Raw genomic sequence first — 20682 nt, 5'->3', positions numbered from 1 at the left:
CATATCCTACAAGACATATCTGGTTAACTGGCCTGATATTGATGTGAATGGTCCCTGTTCCTCCTGCTCTTTCTCCTTTGCCACTACCTCATCCATCATTTATCACCTGAAGCTTTGTTTTAACGGGAGTCATAGAAACTTGGATAGTAGCAGGAAAACATCCAGCAATCCTCGGAGGAGGTAGGATATGCGCCAAAACGCTGACCACCTCAGGCCTAGCCGCCACTACATACATGCGCTTGTGTAGCACCCTGAGGACTCGGCTGCTACAGGGGTATTACACCTCAAGCCAGAGGTGTGGTATTCCACTCCCGGGTAAGGATGGAGTGTGGAACTGAGCTAGTAGGCTGCATGCACTACATACATCCCATTTCCGGGGGACAGAACTACGGTACTCCCACCAGTATATGTGCAGGTACGACAGCGTCTGTCCCTGGCTGGAGTGGGAGGGGGGTGGAACATCCCAGTAGTGTAGGGGCAGATAGGGGGAGTAGTCTGGGTAAAGATAGGAGCTCATTGGGTGCTGGTCACCTGAGCTCACACATAGAGGGAGTATATAAGGTGGGCACCATCTTAGATCAGAGTTCAGTTCAGGCAGGAGGAGAAGAGGAGAGGAGCTCAGCCAGGAGGGCTGACAGGGAGCTGTGGCTCCGGCTGGGCCCAGCTCCAGAACAGAGCCTGCAGAGAGAGAGAGAGAGAGAGGAGTAAGAAGGACCCAGAGAGGAAACAAGAAGAGAACCCCAAGATCCCAGAATAAGGACAGAAGGGTGAAGGGTTGGCGGACAAGGGTACCGGATCCCAAGCTGGCAGAGGCCAAAACAAACCTTAGCCAGGAACCGGAGGTCGTGGTCAGGATCTGCCACGACCCTCACCAAATCCACTAAAAAGGCACACCAAGCATAGGGTCAGGGAACCCAGAGGAGGTTTGACCACCAAGAGACCCGAGGGAGCCGGCCAAAAGTGGATCCCTGGTGGGAACGGCCAGAGGAAGGGAGAGTCAGAAAGGAGCTCAGGACCACGCTCCGGAATTGCCTGGGGGTTGGCCGAGTCCAGGACCTGGTGGACGCAGCACGGCTCGGGTGGTCACTCAAGGCCAGAGTGACTAAAAGGACACCAGTAAGTAAAAACCCTGAACTGCATCTCCCGACTCTGAGTCTTCTTACTGCACCGTCACAACCCCCACCATCTACACCTGCTGCCCTGAGGCCATACCCCTCCCGTTGGGGGTTATACCATCACTGCTGCACATATACCACCGGCCTCAGCGGACTGCTCTGCAGCGGCGGCTTGAAAGCCGCACTCAACGGGTGGCGTAGTCGACAATCAAGTTAACATCTACTGCCATAGACTGCCACTTAGTTTGACACCCTGGGCACGGACCGGGTCACCGCCACAAGGACTACTACCCCCATACAGATCCGGCTCCGGGTATCCCTTGAACATGGCCCAGGGGGCGCGTCAACTTTGGCGTAGTCGGCAGGATAACGTGCCCGCAACCACCGGGTACTGCGTGCCTGAAGAAAAGTTCATATTTACCGTAAAAAGAAGTCTCCCGCCGGTTCCGGAGGGTCCCCGCCATCGGACGCCATCTCGGATCGGTTCCCGCCATTTGCCCGTCATCTGCAGTCTTTTCCCGCCATCTGCAGTGTTTCCCGCCACTGGGAAGCGGTTCCCGCCATCTGAGAAGATTTCCCGCCTTGGCAGAGCGGACGCCATTATGGGCGTGCCAGAGGGTGGCAAGAGGCCACCTCCCATCGTGGGCCAGGACCAAGAATGGCGCCAAAAACGAAGACCGCCCCCACCAGCAGAGACTGTGATGCTTGAGATGTCCATCAGCGTGAGGGGACTGCCCCTGGAGCTGACAATCACCAAGTTGCCCCGGGACCACCCTCAGGTGGGCGGACCAAGAACAAAAGAGAGAAGATGGGTGCAGCCTGGAGGAGTCTGGAGAGGAGTCTGGAGGAGTCGTACCCGGAGATGGAGGGAGAGGCAGGCAGCACCGACCCAGTGGTCAGGAGCCTGTTGCAAGCGACAACCCCAGAAGGCCTGGTGGAGATCCTGGCGCAGCTCCCCAGAGATCGGGAGCATGCACGGACCGCACTGGAGGGCTTGGCTCAGAGGATGGCCCGAGTGCAGCGAGACGTACTGGCCGCATGGAGCAGAGAGATGGCCCAGCAGGCTGGAACCCGCCAGCGAAGCACACCACCCGCAATGAGGAGCACGCCTGCCCCTGAAGAGGATGCAGAAGGGACGGAGGCCGGAGACGACGCCGCAGAGGGAGCTGAAGAGACGGAGGCAAGTAAAGGGGACGTCACTACCCCAAGCCCGGCCACCGTAAGCCTACCCCCGCTCCCCGTCGCAGAGCCCGAAATCCCATCGATCGTGCCCGTTGCCGCTCCGCTACCGCTCCAGACTAGGCCTCAAGCAGGAGCCGCGGCCACGCCTCTTGTGACGTCACGCGCCTCAATCCTGAGCGCGGCCAAGCAGGAGACGCCACCGGCCTGGTCGCAGGGCCGAGTACCCCCGGGCGCCGCGGTACCAACAGCGTCCTCTGCCGAGCCACCGGCCTGGTCGCAAGGTCAAGTAACCCCGGGCGCCGCCGTCTTCACGGTGCCCTTTACATTCAGGGTGCCCCAAGCCTGGTCGCAAGGCCTGGTAAACCTGGGTGCCGCTACCACCACCGCGCCCTCAACTTCCACTGTGCCGCACCTGGGTGAGGACTTGTTGGCCCAGCACACTTGCCCGGATGGGCAGCCCTTTGTGTGGCCACCGGAGTTCGTCAATCCCCGACTCCGAAGGGAACGGCCTCTGGATGAGCCCCTGATCCCGGCTCCGGCGCCCGCTAAGATCACCCCACTCTCGTTGGAGGAGGCGCAGTTCGCGTGGGACCCCACTGGAGAAGACCTCATCGGGTTCACCCAAGAGGACCCGGACGGGTCTGAAGGGTACACGGAGGAAGCATCAGGAGGACGCCGTTACTAGAGTACGGTAAAAAGAACTGTGCATAGTTACCCGTCGGGGTACAGGAACTGTTACCATTATAGTCCCCGTTGGGACCAGCAAATTAAACTGTTACCCGTGTGTTCCTTCTTCCCACTGACCGAGGACTGAGAGCGGTCATTCTTTCCTTAGTCCTACTGGTCGAGGACTGAGAGCGGCCATACCTCCCCTTGTATATAGTTGCGCTTTCTAAGGCGCCCCCTACTGGTTTTATAGGAAAGCTGTGTTTTTCTTGAAGAGACTGTTGCACTTTCCCCGGTCACAAGTTGCACCGTGGCCGGAGGAACAAGAATGTTTACTATGAAAAGTTTTATATGAAAAGTTTTATGCTGATGATATATATAGTGTTTTATATGTTTATGATGTTTTTGAAAGAAAATTTGTATGTTTGTGGATGTTTTTATTCTTTTACAGCCCGAGGACGTGCTGTGGTTTACCAGGGGGGAATGTAGCACCCTGAGGACTCGGCTGCTACAGGGGTATTACACCTCAAGCCAGAGGTGTGGTATTCCACTCCCGGGTAAGGATGGAGTGTGGAACTGAGCTAGTAGGCTGCATGCACTACATACATCCCATTTCCGGGGGACAGAACTACGGTACTCCCACCAGTATATGTGCAGGTACGACAGCGTCTGTCCCTGGCTGGAGTGGGAGGGGGGTGGAACATCCCAGTAGTGTAGGGGCAGATAGGGGGAGTAGTCTGGGTAAAGATAGGAGCTCATTGGGTGCTGGTCACCTGAGCTCACGCATAGAGGGAGTATATAAGGTGGGCACCATCTTAGATCAGAGTTCAGTTCAGGCAGGAGAAGAGGAGAGGAGCTCAGCCAGGAGGGCTGACAGGGAGCTGTGGCTCCGGCTGGGCCCAGCTCCAGAACAGAGCCTGCAGAGAGAGAGAGAGAGAGGAGTAAGAAGGACCCAGAGAGGAAACAAGAAGAGAACCCCAAGATCCCAGAATAAGGACAGAAGGGTGAAGGGTTGGCGGACAAGGGTACCGGATCCCAAGCTGGCAGAGGCCAAAACAAACCTTAGCCAGGAACCGGAGGTCGTGGTCAGGATCTGCTACGACCCTCACCAAATCCACTAAAAAGGCACACCAAGCATAGGGTCAGGGAACCCAGAGGAGGTTTGACCACCAAGAGACCCGAGGGAGCCGGCCAAAAGTGGATCCCTGGTGGGAACGGCCAGAGGAAGGGAGAGTCAGAAAGGAGCTCAGGACCACGCTCCGGAATTGCCTGGGGGTTGGCCGAGTCCAGGACCTGGTGGACGCAGCACGGCTCGGGTGGTCACTCAAGGCCAGAGTGACTAAAAGGACACCAGTAAGTAAAAACCCTGAACTGCATCTCCCGACTCTGAGTCTTCTTACTGCACCGTCACAACCCCCACCATCTACACCTGCTGCCCTGAGGCCATACCCCTCCCGTTGGGGGTTATACCATCACTGCTGCACATATACCACCGGCCTCAGCGGACTGCTCTGCAGCGGCGGCTTCAAAGCCGCACTCAATGGGTGGCGTAGTCGACAATCAAGTTAACATCTACTGCCATAGACTGCCACTTAGTTTGACATCCTGGGCACGGACCGGGTCACCGCCACAAGGACTACTACCCCCATACAGATCCGGCTCCGGGTATCCCTTGAACATGGCCCAGGGGGCGCGTCACTTGTATTACAACAAAACAAAGCAGATGCTAACTTCTATCATCCTCATCATGCTCCTCACCTTGGCACTCTCAACTCCCCTGATGGAGAAGCCAGGGCCCACCGGAGGAGTCTGATAGTCCGGCGGGCTCGGCCAATGCTGCCCTAAAGCAGGCCAGGCTAAGAAAAGTGTGGGAAAGGTTACCAGGACAAATAGGGGTGGCTGGGGACCGAGTATGGACACCCGGCCACCCCCTGGAGGCTGGGGAGCAAGCGGGGACACCCGGCCACCAGGCGGCTGGGGACTGAGTATGGATACCAGGCTGCCGACACAGCCATGGCGTGGTGGCCAGATTCCGCCTCCACATGCCTAAAAGGCCCAATTTAAAGTGCAAGCAAGCAGTATGGTATTGCAGCCTGGGGGTGGGTGGGTGGCAGGCTGCATACTTGAGCTTGTATTGTAAGGAATGGGGGAGGGACAATTGAGCACTGCCCTGGGACTAGAACTTGCATGGGGATAGTTGCAAGTCTGCATCTTCTGATGCGGTAAGGATCACTTATGATGGGCACACTTTTAGACAGTGACCTGTGAGTCAGAGATGCTTCCAGGGGTCTTCCTCATGCTGTTCCCTTGTCTTTTCAGCACTTTATGCATGTGTCACACAGCACATGGCCAGATAAGGTTGTAAAATGTTAAAATGACATTTCACGGTGAATGCATTTGTCATAGTTGAAAGCAATACAAAAGTGCAAAAACGCATAAAAAATGCTACTTGTGAACATTGCCGAAGGTGTGGAGGAGTACTTTTGTTTTTGGTCATTTATTTTAACTTATACACAAGTCTTTTCCCTGGAAAGGATGTTCCTTAACATATTTCACAGGAAAAAAGTTTCACTTTCGTTTTTGAACGTTTTATTGTGAGCCCGTAAAAGTGGCTTAATACCTCTGACCACGTTGTTGACAGCAGTGACCTGGGGGTCAGAAATGCTTCCTGGGGCGATCCCCATGCTGTCCCCATGTCATTTGAGCACTGTCACTATCGTTTTGGGCACTTGTTAGGCTTTTAAAAGACTGCCGGGGGTGCCACCGCAAAAATGCTCGAGTCTCCCATAGACTAACATTGGGCTCGTTGCTCGGGTCGAGCACCCGAGTATCACGGCGAGCTCGGCCCGAGCTTCGAGCACCCGAGCATTTTAGTGCTCGCTCAACACTAGTGCTGATGAAAAAAAAAGAAAAAAAGTCCAGCCTCCTCCACCCATTAATAGCTGGCTATCACTCACCTATTTATTCCTCTCTTACCCAACACAGCACTGGGTGTTAGTGCTGTCATGGATGAGATGAAATGTAATCACCGGTATAAGAAATTTGAAGTCGCTGACACATGTCTATAATTGAGATATAGCCCCTTTATAAAGTATGATGGCCCATAAGCACCTAAACGCAGTATGATGACCCATAGCTCCTGTTGTAATTTGCTCACTCAGATGCACACGGAGGTAGACACAGGGACGCTGTTTCTTTAAATTTCTCAATGGTTTATTAAGACACAGCATATACTACTGTAAGGTTCATCAAAACAAACACAGCCTTTCTGTCTTAATGGGTAAACAAAAAGAAAATGTATAGCACAGTCCACAAGTTGGCGGGGATCCACCCGCTCCGGGTTAGCAAAAACCACACTGTTCAGTATAACAAAGAAGACCAAGAGCTCATCTCTGGAGTTAGCTTCTGCAGACACCTGAACAACTAATGCCTCAGCAGGCCATCTGTTTAAACCCCAGGCCACACCCTGGTGAAGGACCTCCCACACGCTCTATGGTCGTTCACAAAAACCCAACCCTTTTAAAATGGCTGCTTAACCCCTTGCACCAGTTAGTGTGCTGGAGCAAAACTTCTGGGTTTCAAATCACTTAAGCTAATAGCCTCAGTGAAACATACCTCACCTCCAGCACTTTGCCAGTGACTTTGTCACACCCCTCTATAAAGTATGATGGCCCATAGTCCGCTATTCACAGTATGATGCCCAGATAGCCCCTATACACAGTAAAATTTCCCCATATCTGCCTATACACATTATAATGCCTCTATAGCCCCCATACACAGTATGATGTCTCATATACCCTCTTTTCACAGTTTTATAACCTATAGCAGTGATGACGAACCTTTTAGAGACCTTGTGCCCAAATTGCAATCCAAAACCCACTTATTTATCGAAAAGTGCCAACACGGCAATTTAACCTGAATACTTTGATTTTAGTTTAGAAAAACAACTCCTACATTAGCACGCTATAGAGTCTATAGCTAAGAGCTTGTAAGCACTGCACTCCAAGCCTAAGATACTAGCCACCGATTGCAGTGGAGGTCTGTTCTTGAGAATGGAGAGGATTTTTAATCAAAAGTAAAATTGTAAAGTTATTTGTTTTTACAACCTCTTTGCAACTGTATTTCTTTATCATGATGAGAATAACCCTTTAAGCCAGGAATGTCAAACACAAATACACAGAGGCAAAGTTAAAAGCTTGGATAAAGTCACGGGCCAACCTTGTTATTCTTTAAAAAATGTCTACGATTGAGGAAGTTTTTCCTTATCAATTAAAACGATTAACTTTTGGAATTATAGTGGAATAATATAATATGTTATGTAGCAGCAGTAGAAAGCATAAGGCCTAATTTAAATATGTAATAACAAAGGATTAATGGGCAGCACAGCGGCTCAGTAATTAGCACTGCAGTCTTGCAGCGCTGGGGTCCTGGATTCAAATCCCACCAAGGACAACATCTGCAAGGAGTTTGAATGTTTTCCCCGTATTTACGAGGGTTTCCTCTGGGTTCTCTGGTTTCCTCCCACATTCCAAAGACATACTGATAGGGAACTTAGATTGTGAGCTCCAATGCGGACAGTGCCGATAATGTCTGTAAAGTGCTATGGAATTAATGGCGCTATATAAGTGAGTAAAATAAATAAAAATAAATAAATAAAAAACCTTGAATAAAACAGAATATAGTATGATGTAAACAAAAGTGCCCCCAAACACAATATGACACCCCCACCGTGAATTCCTCCACACGCACAGTATGATGACCCTACTGTACCCCTCTCCCTCAATTCCCCCAGCAAAGAATGGTGACACCATCATAGCATGATACTTTAAATGTAATCCCCACACAGCCCTAAATACAGTATAAGGGTATGTGAGCACAATCAGGATTTGAAGCAGAAATTTCCTGAGCGTTTCTGCATCTCCTCGGCAGGAAAAACGCTGGGCGTTTTTGATGCGTTTTTGACTTGTTTTTTGGTGCGATTTTTGAAGCGTTTTTGTACATCAATGAATGCTTTTTGGAGCTAAATAAAGTTATTGGTTAATTTAAATGATTAAAGAATGTGTCTGTTGTATTTTAAATAAAGTGCTTGCTCTGTGTATGTCTGTATATTTAACTTTTTACTTTAATTAGTTTTGGTCATGAAAAGGTCTGATTGATACCTTGTCATAACCAAACAAAAGAGCTGGGTGTCAGCTAGTCCCTTTCACCCAATCTTCATTAGCATTTCTATTCATGTAATTTATGCGGCTGCTGTGAACTGGTATTTTTAGCCTGGGGAGGTGCCATTTGCAAACATGGTCCCTGGCCATTAAATAACAGCTCACGGCTGGCTCGTTAGCCGCTATGCCCCCTGATAAGCTCTCAGCAGCGCTTTGGATGCAGAGCATTTTTCGTCCAAAATGCGGTGTTTTGTTGTCGGTACATGTGAATCCACCACATATAATGACACTTCAATCGGTCAAAATCTGCAGCGGAGACTAGCGTGTCAGCTACAGAAATTTACATGCTGTGGGTGAGTTTGGGTACATGGCCACGATCAGGAGCCGCTGCAGGTTTGACGCTGCATGTTTATACGATGTCAAACCCGCAGCGTCCAGATGTTACAGCATAGTGGATGGGATCTCTAGAAATACCATGTCCATTATGCGTGCATCTGAGGCTGCGGATCTCCCGCGGACATGCAGCGCGTCTTTCAGGGCGGCAGCATGTCAAATTCTCTTGTGGAGTCACCAGTCTCCGCAACAGAAATTTGACCACTAGAATGTATAGAATGTGGTAAATACGCATAGTTCAGTGAACACATGTGTATTTACCTGCGTTCAATAGAATGCAACATTTTGTACGCTGCAAAAAATATGTGTCCAAAGCGCTGCTATGTCCGGATCATGGGCACAGAGCCTAAAATGTAAAAAAAAATGGAGTGGGCTCCCACGTCATTTTTATAACCAGCTGAGGGAAAGCCAACCTCTGGGGGCTGATATTAGTAGCTGGGGAAGGGGCCATTAACCAACAATGTTTCCCTGGCTATTAATATCAGCCCACAGCTGTTTGTTTAGCCTTTACTGGCTAAATTACAGGGGGCCCCATAAAAAATTGACGTGGGGTCCCCCTATAAAATCTAACCAGGCTAAACTAGACAGCTGCGGGCTGATATTAATAGCCAGGGAAGGGGCCATGGATACTAGCCCCCTCCGCGGCTATTAATATCACCCCTCAGGAGTTCCAAAAATGGCGCAGCCATAAGATGCGCCAAATATTGTGGTTAGCCTCCGCTCTTCCCACTGCCCTGTAGAGGTGGAGAGTGGGGTAATGGGGTTGGGGTTCACCTCAGCCTTGAATTGGCGGCTGACGAGAAGCCAAAGTTAGTAATGGAGGGTGTCTATAAGACGCCCCCATTAATAACCGCGTAGTAAAATGGTTGCCGCTTTTTCACTAAAAGACACGGCCAGAATACAATTTTTTTAAATTATTTTATTACACTCTGTCCGCGAAGCCATCGATCTTCTGAAAAAAACGTAAAATAACAAACAACCTTATCCCTCACCTGGCCGCCGTCAACAACGTAGTCCATGTACCGCCAACGATTGTCCCACGACGATCCGGGTCACTTCTACACCAGTGACATCAGCCATCACTGATGTCACTGCTATAGAAGACAGCACTGTATAATGACAGGGTTGTAAAATCACAGTATACATGTTGCAGCTGATCAGCCCCAGTGAGCTTGCGATTGTTCCCAGGGTCAGGTGAGCATCAGCTAATTGGTCATGTGACCGATCAGCTGATTGCGGGTGTCACCGATCAGCTGATGATCATGAGACCGCTCAGCTGATTAGTGATGTCAGCGCAGGTCCTGGAAGCACAGTATACTGCGGGGAGCGAGCCCACTCCCCGCAGTATACCGCCGGGAGGAGAGGATCGCACCGGGGGCCGCCGGACAGGTGAGTATAGAGGTTTATTTTTTTTATTTTCACTTTTTTTAACAGCGGGCACGTGGGCTGGGCAGGGCAAGACTACTGCTCCTCCCTTCCACGCCCCTCTCGCTGTTATCAGCGAGAGTGGCGGTCGGATGAGAGGAGATGTAGTCCTCCTCTCCCGACCTGGGTACCACTCGCAGCGCATTTCCGGTGCAAATCTGCGCCCATTGACTTTCATTGAAACGCAGCATATCTGCAGGTATAGATATTATACCTGCGGGTTTGCTGCGATTTAATGCAAGTCAATGGGCGCGAATTCGTGGCGGAAATGCCCAAACCATGGTCTATGCTGTGGTTTTTACCGCAATGCAAATTGAGCGGAAATTTCCGCATCATGTGCACAGAATATCTAGATTCGCATTGCTATACCTGGCAGACCTATTAACAAGCGTTCTCACAGCGTTTTGCGGTGGGAAAACCGCCACGAAAATGCATCAAAAATGCTTCATGTGAACTTAAGCTAATGGCCCTACACAGTTCTCTATACAGTATATTGGGCACAAAAAGTCCTCCATACAGTCTAATGGGCCCCACATATAGTCCTCCATACAGTATAATGGGCCCCACATATAGTCCTCCATACAGTATAATGGCCCCACATAGTTATCCATACTGTATAATGGCCCCACATGATGCTCCATACTGTATAATGGCCCTATATGATATTCCATACTGTATAATGGCCCCACATGATGCTCAATACTGTATAATGGCCCCTCATAGTGCTCCATACTGTGTAATGAGTCCAACATAATGCCCCTTACTGTATAATGACCCCACATGATGCTCCATACTGTACAATGGCCCCACATAATGGTCCATACAGTATATGACCTCACATGGTGCTTCATACAGTATAATGGCCCAGGATGGTGCTCCAAACTGTATAATAGCCCCACATGATGCTCCATACTGTAAAATGGCCTCACATAGTGCTCAATACTGTATAACGGCCTGACAAAGCGCTCTATACAGTATAATGGCCCCACATGATGCTCCATACTGTATAATGGCCCCACATAGTGCTCCATACAGAATAATGACCCTACATGATGCTGCATACAGTAAAATTGCCCCACACGATGCTCCATACTGTATAATGGCTGTACATGATGCTCTATACAGTATAATGGCACCACGTAGTACTCCATACAGTTTAATGGCCCCGCATGATGCTCCAAACTGTATAATGGCCCCATATGATGCTCCATATTGTATAATGACTCCACATAGTGCTCCATACAGTATAATGGCCCCACATTATGCGCCATATGGTGTAATGGCCCCACATAGTGCTCCATACAGAATAATGACCCCACATGATGCGTTATACTGTAAAATGGCCCCACATAGTGTTCCATACAGTAAAATGACCCCACATGATGCTCCATACCATATAATGGCTGTTTATGATTCCCCATACTGTATAATGGCCTTGCATAGTGCTCCATGCAGTTTAATGGCCCCACATGATGCTCCATACTACATAATGGCCCCAGATGATGCTCTATATTGTATAATGGCCCAACACAGCGCGCTATACAGTATAATGGCCCCACATCATGCTCCATACTGTATTATGGCCCCACATAGTGCTCCATACTGTATAATGGCCCCACATGGTACTCCATACTATGAAATGGCCCTGAATGATCCTCCAAACTGTATAATGGCCCAACATGATGCTCCAAACTGTATAACGGCCTCACATGATGCTCCATACTGTAAAATGGCCTCAGATAGTGCTCAATACTGTATAATGGCCCGACACAGCGCTCTATACAGTGTAATGGCCCCACATGATGCTCCATACTGTATAATGGGCGCACATAGTGCTCCATACAGAAAAATGACCCTACATGATGCTCCATATAGTAAAATTGCCCCACACGATGCTCCATACTGTATAATGGCTGTGCATGATGCTCCAAACTGTATAATGGCACCACGTAGTACTCCATACAGTTTAATGGCCCCGCATGATGCTCCAAACTGTATAATGGCCCCACATAATGCGCCATATGGTGTAATGGCCCCACATAGTGCTCCATACAGAATAATGACCCCACATGATGCTTTATACTGTATAATGGCCCCACATAGTGCTCCATAGAGTAAAATGGCCCCACATGATGCTCCATACGATATAATGGCTGTACATGATTCTTCATACTGTATAATGGCCTTGCATAGTGCTCCATGCAGTTTAATGGCCCTGAATAATCCTCCAAACTGTATAATGGCCTCACATGATGCTCCATACTGTATAATGGCTCCAGATGATGCTCTATATTGTATAATGGCCCCACATAATGCTCCATACAGTATAATGGCCCCACATCATGCTCCATACTGTATAATGGCCCCACATAGTGCTCCATGCTGTATAATGGCCCCACATGGTACTCCATACTATTAAATGGCCTCGGATAGTGCTTCATACAGTATAATGGCCCTAAATGGTGTTCCATACAGTATAATGGTTTAAAGTGTATAACGGCCCCACATCATGCTACATACTGTATAATGACCCCACATGGTGTTCCATACTGTATAATGACCCCACCTCATGCTACATACTGTATAATGGCCTCATATAGCGCTCCGTACTGTATAATGACCCTGAATGGTCCTCTATACAGTATAATGGTCTCAGATGGTACTTCAAACTGTATAATGACCCCACATCATGCTCCATACTGTATAATGCCTCATATAGTGCTCCATACAGTATAATGGCCCGACAGAGAGCTTCATACAGTATAATGGCCCCACATGATGCTCCATACAGTATAATGGCCCCATATGGTGCTTCATACAGTAAAATGGCCCCACATGATGCTCCATATTATACAATGGCTGTGCATGATGCTCTATACTGTATAATGGACCCACATAGTGCTCCATACAGTATAATGACCCCACATCATGCTACATACTGTATAATGGCCTCACATAGTGCTCCATACTGTGTAATGGCCCCAGATGATGCTCCATACAGTATAATGGCCCCACATGGTGCTTCATACTGTATAATGGCCCCACATGATTCTCCATACTGTATAATGGCCCCACATAGTGCTTCATACTGTATAATGGCCCCACATGATGCTCCACACTGTATAATGGCCTCACATAGTGCTCCATGCAGCATAATGGCCCCACATAGCGCTCCATACAGTAAAATGGCCCCACACAGTGCTCTATAGTGCATAATGGCTGTGCATGATGCTCTATACTGCATAATGGCCACGCATAGTGCTCCATACAGTATAATGGCCCCACATAGTGCTCCATACAGTAAAATGGCCCACATAGTGCTCCATACTGTATAATGGCTGTGCATGATGCTCTATACTGTATAATGGCCCCGCATAGTGCTCCATACAGTATAATGGCCCCACATAGCACTCCATACAGTATAATGGCCCCACATACTGCTCCATATTGTATAATGGCCCCACATAGTGCTCCATACAGAATAATGACCCCACATAGCGCTCCATACAGTAAAATGGCCCACATAGTGCTCCATACAGTACAATGGCCCCCCATGATGCTTCATACTGTATAATGGCCTCACATAGTGCTCCATACTATATAATGGCCTCACATTAAAAAAAAGGAAATAACTACTCACTTACCTTTACCATTTCCAATGCTGATCTTTTCTCTTCACATACCACAGCCTTACCTGTTGCCCCGTGCGACATCCCGCACCCTCGGCGCGCGGCATGATGGGAGGGTGCGTGTGCAGAAGAGGAGAGTCAAAGTGGCGCTAGTGACGAGGGGGATGGTGCGCAGGCTGAGGAAAGTGGTAGCGGCACTAGTGCTGAGGGTATGGAGCGCTTGCCTACAAGGAGGGCTCTGCGTGCCCCCTCTGGCACACGTGCCATAAGTTCACCACCACTGGCCTATAGCTTCCCATACACAGTGTGATAAAATATAGCTCCCTGGTAAAAGTTTTGCTAACAGATTGGCCCATTAAGAATTTGCCAGATTTTCCGCGTTGCCTGTTTGTCCCTGGATACAACACAAATGTTTTGGTGCTTCCACTTACCCACAGTGGTTGAACAAACCTTACGGCGTCGGTCTTGCAGGAGTTCTTACATATCTGTATTCTCAAAATTTGAAGGTCCAGAATAGCAGCTTTGATGATATGTTGCATTTTTCTGAACACTTCTGGGAGAAATTTCCTGCTATGTGCACAAAATTGTATGTGATGTTCTATGAACTCAAATAAATAAAAATAAAAAAAATCCGGCCTCCTCCACCCCATAATAGCCGGCCAACACTCACCTTTTTCCCCAAAATTATGATGCAATTTCATGGCCTTGGAGAGTCAATTACCGGTATTTTTATGTATTATATACAGAGTGTAAATCTATATATAGTACCATAAAGATGGAATTATTGTAGACATGTGCTGATGTTAAAAAACAAAACAAAAAAAACCTCCAGCCTCCTCCAGCCATTAATAGCTGGCCATCACTCACCTATTTATTTCTCTCTTACCCTACACAGCACTGGGTGTTAGTGCTGTCATGGATGAGATGAAATGTGATCACCGGTATAAAAATTTTGAAGTGTCTCACACATGTCTATAATTGAGATGTAGATCCCTATTCACAGCATGATAGCCCATAGCTCCCCTTACACAGTATGGTATCCCATAGCCCAGCTATACAGAGAATTATGGTCCATAGCCCAGCTATACATAGTATTATGGTCCCACAGTCCCTCTATAGTGTATGAAGGCTCATAAGAACCTATACACAATATGATTTCCCATAGCTCTTTATAGAGTATAATGGCCCATGAGCCTCTATACACAGTATAATGCCTCTATAGCCCCCCATACGCAGTATGATGACCCATATCCCCTATTTACACAGATTTATAGCCTATAGCTTCCCAAACACAGTATGATACAACATAGCCCCCTATATACAATATGATAGACAATAGCCCCTCTATAGACAGTTTGATAGTCCACCGCCCACCTATGCACAGTATTATGGCCCATAGCCCCTTTATAGAGTATGATGGCCAATAAGCCTCTATACACAGGATAATGCCTCTATAGCCCCCATACACAGTATGATGTCATATATCCCCCTTTTATACAGTTTTATAGCCTATAGCTTCCCAAACACAATATATTAGAACATAGCCCCCCTATGTACAATATGATAAACTATAGCCCCTCCATAGACAGTTTGATAGTCCATAGTACAGCTATACACAGTATTATTGCCCATAAGCTGCTATACACAGTATGATTCCCGAATAGCCCCTATACACAGTATAATGTCCCAATACTTACCTATATACAGTATAATGCACCTATAGCCCCCCATACACAGTATGAAGCAATACATCACATATTTACACAGTTTTATAGCCTATATCTTCCCATACACAGTAGGGTAGAACATAGCCCCCTATATACAATATGATAGACAATAGCCCCTCTATAGACAGTTTGATAGTCCATAGCCCAGATACACAGCATTATGGCCTATAGGCCCGTATACACATTATGATGCCCGAATAGTCCCGATGCACAGTATAATGGCCCAATACCTGCCTAGACACAGTATAATGCATCTATAGCCCCAATACACAGTATGATGCCATACATCACTTATTTACACAGTATGATAGAACATAGCCCCCTATATACAATATGATAGACAATAGCCCCTCTATAGACAGTTTGATAGTCCATAGCCCAGATACACAGTATTATGGCCTATAGGCCCGTATACACATTATGATGCCCGAATAGCCCCGATGCACAGTATAATGGCCCCATACCTGCCTAGACACAGTATAATGCATCTATAGCCCCAATACACAGTATGATGCCATACATCACTTATTTACACAGTATGATAGAACATAGCCCCCTATATACAATATGATATACAATAGCCCTTCTATAGACAATTTGATAGTCCATAGCCCAGCTATACACAGTATTATGCCCCATTTCTGCCCACTTCTGGTGAATTTTCATGCTATGTGCACTGCTTACGCTCACATTTTATGTGATGTTCTATAAACTGAATAAAAAAAAAAAATCCGGCCTCCTCCACCCATTAATAGCTGGCCATGACTCACCTATTTATTTTTCTCTTACCCAACACAGCACTGGCTGTTAGTGCTCTCATGGATGAGATGAAATGTGTTCACTGGTATAAGAAATTTTAAAGTGTCTCATACATGTCTATAATTGAGATGTAGAGGCCTATTCACAGTATTATAGCCCATAACTCCCCACACACAATATGGTAGCACATAGCCCAGCTATACACAGCATTATAGCCCATAGCCCAGCTATACGCAGTATGTTAGCCCATAGCCCAGCTATATGCAATATTATGGCCCCATATCCCCTCTATAGTGTATGATGGCTCATAAGAACCTATACACAATATGATTGCCCATAGCCCTTTATAGAGTATTGTGGCACCCCAGGGGTCTGGTTACCACAGTAATAAAGATATTATGTCTGAGAGAAAGTGGGAGGTTTCTCTGGTCAGGAGCCCTAAACATGCAATACGGCCCACCCAGACCTGGGAGGGGAGGAATCTGCCCTTATAAACTTGGTCTGGGGCGGGATTAGACAGTGAAGTTCCAGACACAGGGAAAGATACATCAGGAGCTCTGTAGGAGCAGCAGCTGAAGACCAGGGGCTGGAGCTGAGCAGAGATATAGCTCGCCCTGGCTGACGTTACTAAAACCGGACACAGGAGTGTGGGGACTGATATATATACCCAGCAGCAGAAACCAGCCGGCAGGGGATTCCAGGTCCTCTGTTCAAGCCCGGAGGCTCAGTCACAAAGAAGGGACCAGCGCCGCCATCCAGGAGCGGAGGCTAACAGAAGGCCCCAAGTCACCAGCCATACGGGTGAGCACCACACGGTATACTCAGGGACGTGGGCTACTTGTAACCGCTGACAGCAAGGTAGCCAGGAAGAGTGCAGATAAACGGGGAGGCCTACAACTCCACCTGGCCAGGGGAACTCCTGCTTGCTCGCAGACTGACCAGGCCCCTTATACTAGCCAGTACTCCCGGGAGGGTCTGCCTTGTACCATCAGTAAAGACCCTGAACTGCACCTCACGTCTCTGTGATTCCTTGCCGCACCAGCACCATTAGCACTGGAACCCTCACACCATCACTCCCATCATCTCTCACATTAGCTGCCCTGAGGCAATACTTCTCCCGTGGGGAGTTATCCCATACTCGGCTGCGCAAACAACATCAGCCTCAGCGGTCGGCAGCGCAGCGGCGGTCCCCACTGACCGCAATCCACGGGTGGCGTAGTCGGACATTTGCTATACATTAAGGGTATGTGCACACGATGCAGAAATGCTCAGGATTTTTTCCTGAGCGTTTCTGCATCTCTCTGGCAGGAAAAAAAGCATGCGGATTGTACATGCGGTTTCCTGCCAGGGACATGCGGAAATTAAGCAGTCTTCACTTTCATTTCCGCATGCGGGTTGACAAGCGCTTCCCAAGCGATTTTAGCATCACTTGGAAAGTGCTTGTCAACTTTACACTATATAAATCCATGCAACCGGCATGGATTTATATAGTGTGTGAATGTCAAAAAATAAAAAATAAATATATACTTTACCCTCTGATGGCCCCCGGTGTCCGGCTTCGCTCGGTCCCGGCTGCCGGCAGTGAAGACTTTAGGACCTTCCGACGTCAGCATCACGTGACCCGTCACATGACTCTGACGTCAGCGAAGGTCCTTCATTCAACCGCGAAGTGCCCGGGAAGCCAGCAGGACGCAGCGCGGGCTGTCAGAAGGTGAGAATATATATATTTTTTATTTTATTCTTTTTTTTTTAATGGTACCTGGGTCTGGATGCGAGTCCTCTCATCCACACCCGGGTACCATCCGCACATTAGACCGCATGAAAAGCGCATCAACATATACAGTGATGCGGATTCCATGCGGTCTAATGCAAGTCAATGGCGGCAAAAGAGCAGCGTTTCCGCAAAATTAATTGACATGCTGCGGATTTTTGACCGCAGCGTTTACGCTGCGGAAAAATCCGCATCGTGGGCACAGCACATGCGGATTTAAATTGGGGAACATTGCTGCCCTTCTACCATGCGTTTTTAATGCGTTTCCGCAGCGTTTCCGCAACTGCAAAAACGCCGCGGAAACGCACGAAAAACGCATCGTGTGAACTCAGCCTAAGACTGCCACTGGTTTGACCACCCTGGGCACGGACCGGGTCACCGCCACACGGAGACTACAACCCCCAGCATCCTACAACAGGCCCGGTTCCGGGTTCCCCTGCACAACACAGGCCCAGGGGGCGCGTCAACTTGATGGCCCACAAGCCTCTATACACAGTATAATGCCTCTATAACCCCCCATATGCAGTATTATGACCCATATCCCCTATTTACACAGATTTATAGCCTATAGCTTCCCATACACAGTATGATACAACATTATAATTGAGATGTAGAGGCCTATTCACAGTATTATAGCCCATAACTCCCCAAACACAATATGGTAGCCCATAGCCCAGCTATACACAGTATTTTGGCCCATAACCCAGCTATACGCAGTATGGTAGCCCATAGCCCAGCTATACGCAATATTATGGCCCCATATCCCCTCTATAGTGTATGATGGCTCATAAGAACCTATACACAATATGATTGCCCATAGCCCTTTATAGAGTATGATGGCCCACAAGCCTCTATACACAGTATAATGCCTCTATAACCCCCCATACGCAGTATTATGACCCATATCCCCTATTTACACAGATTTATAGCCTATAGCTTCCCATACACAGTATGATACAACATAGCCCCCTATATACAATATGATAGGCAATAGCCCCTCTATAGACACTTTGATAGTCCACAGCCCAGCAATGCACAGTATTATGGCCCATAGTCCCTTTATAGAGAATGAAGGCCAAAAAGCATCTCTGCACAGTATAATGCCTCTATAGCCCCCATACACAGTATGATGCCATATATCCCCCTTTTACACAGTTTTATAGTCTATAGCTTCCCATACACAGTATATTAGTACATAGCACCCCTATGTATAATATGATAAAACATAGCCCCTCTATATACAGTTTGATAGTGCATAGCCCAGCTATACACAGTATTATGGCCTCATAGCCCCTCTATATACAGTTTGATAGTGCATAGCCCAGCTATACACAGTATTATGGCCCATAAGCCGCTATACACAGTATGATTCCCGAATAGCCCCTATACACAGTATAAAGCACCTATAGCCCCCCATACACAGTATGAAGCAATATATCCCCTATTTACACAGTTTTATAGCTTATATCTTCCCATACACAGTAGGGTAGAACATAGCCCCGTATATTTTGGGTGGTCCAAAAGCAGGTGGACAGAAAATAATAACATTTATTTTGATTTATATATAAAATTATATTTACTAACACAAGCATAACATTGACAATTAAATTTTATTCTGAACAATAATACAAAAGCCCTTAAATTTTATCAACGCAGGTGCTCAAACTGTTTTCCATTACAATTTGCACAGCTTTGAAGTCTGCCTCTTACGCTTTGACAAACGTTTTTGCACAAGTCTCTTTGGATATTAATTTCTTGAAATGCATCTCTTATGTAATTTTTCATATCACTGACACTTTTTGGTTTTTGACTATAAACTTTGTCCTTGAGTACTCCCCAAAAGAAAAAATCCATTGGGGTCAAGTCTGGTGAACGTGCTGGCCAATCAAGTGGGCCACTTCGGCCAATCCATTTATTAGGAAATGTATCATCAAGATACTCGCGGACTACTCTTGAATAATGTGGAGGGGCCCCATCTTGTTGGAAATAAAGGTCATTTGAATTAGGATGTTTCTGTACCTGGGGAACAACTCGATTCATTAGAATTTCGAGATACTTATCTCCTGTGACTGTCCCATCAAAAAATATTGGTCCTAAAACACTAAAACTTGAAATACCACCCCAAACATTGACACCAGGTTCATTTAGTTGTTGCTCTAATGTTAAATGCATGTTCTCATTATACCAGTAAATACAATTATGTCTGTTAATATGGCCGGATAATTTGAAAGAAGCGTCATCACTCCACATAATGTTATCTAAAATTACTGGATTTTCTTCAATTTTGTTAAGCATAATCTCACTAAATTGCATCCGCCTGTCTGGATCATCCTCCAATAAACCATGAATTACAGTGTATTCCAAATTATTATGCAAAAAGTGTTTAGGAGTGATAAGGTAAGAATTTTTTTGTTTGTCAGTTAAACTCATTGATGGTGATGTGTGTCAGGGCTCTTTATATCACTGTAAGCAATTGCAGACACCTGTGCTAATTAGCTTGGCAGGTGTGTCCAATGAAAGGCAAGACTACTTAAGAAGGCTGTCCCACATTATTAAGCAGCCTACATTTTCTGCCAAAATGGGAAAGAAAAAGGATGTGTCGGCTGCTGAGAAGCAACAAATTGTGGAGTGTTTAGGTCAAGGCATGACTACAATCAACATTGCCCAGACACTTCATCGTGATCACCGCACAATCAAGAAGTATGTAGCTGATTCACAGTACACACGTGTGCGTGCTGATAATGGAAAATTGAGGACTCTTTCCTATAGGCAATTACATCAGGTTAAAAGAGCAGCGGCAAAAAAGCCTTGTCATAGCAGCAGACAAGTTTTTGAAGCTGCTGGTGTCTCCAACGT

Source organism: Phyllobates terribilis, unplaced genomic scaffold (assembly GCF_046119375.1).
Source record: "Phyllobates terribilis strain yellow unplaced genomic scaffold, ASM4611937v1 Scaffold_11__3_contigs__length_659146591, whole genome shotgun sequence".
Classification (NCBI taxonomy): Eukaryota; Metazoa; Chordata; class Amphibia; order Anura; family Dendrobatidae; genus Phyllobates; species Phyllobates terribilis.
The sequence above is the reverse complement of the archived record's forward strand: the minus strand, read 5'-3'. Positions refer to the sequence as shown.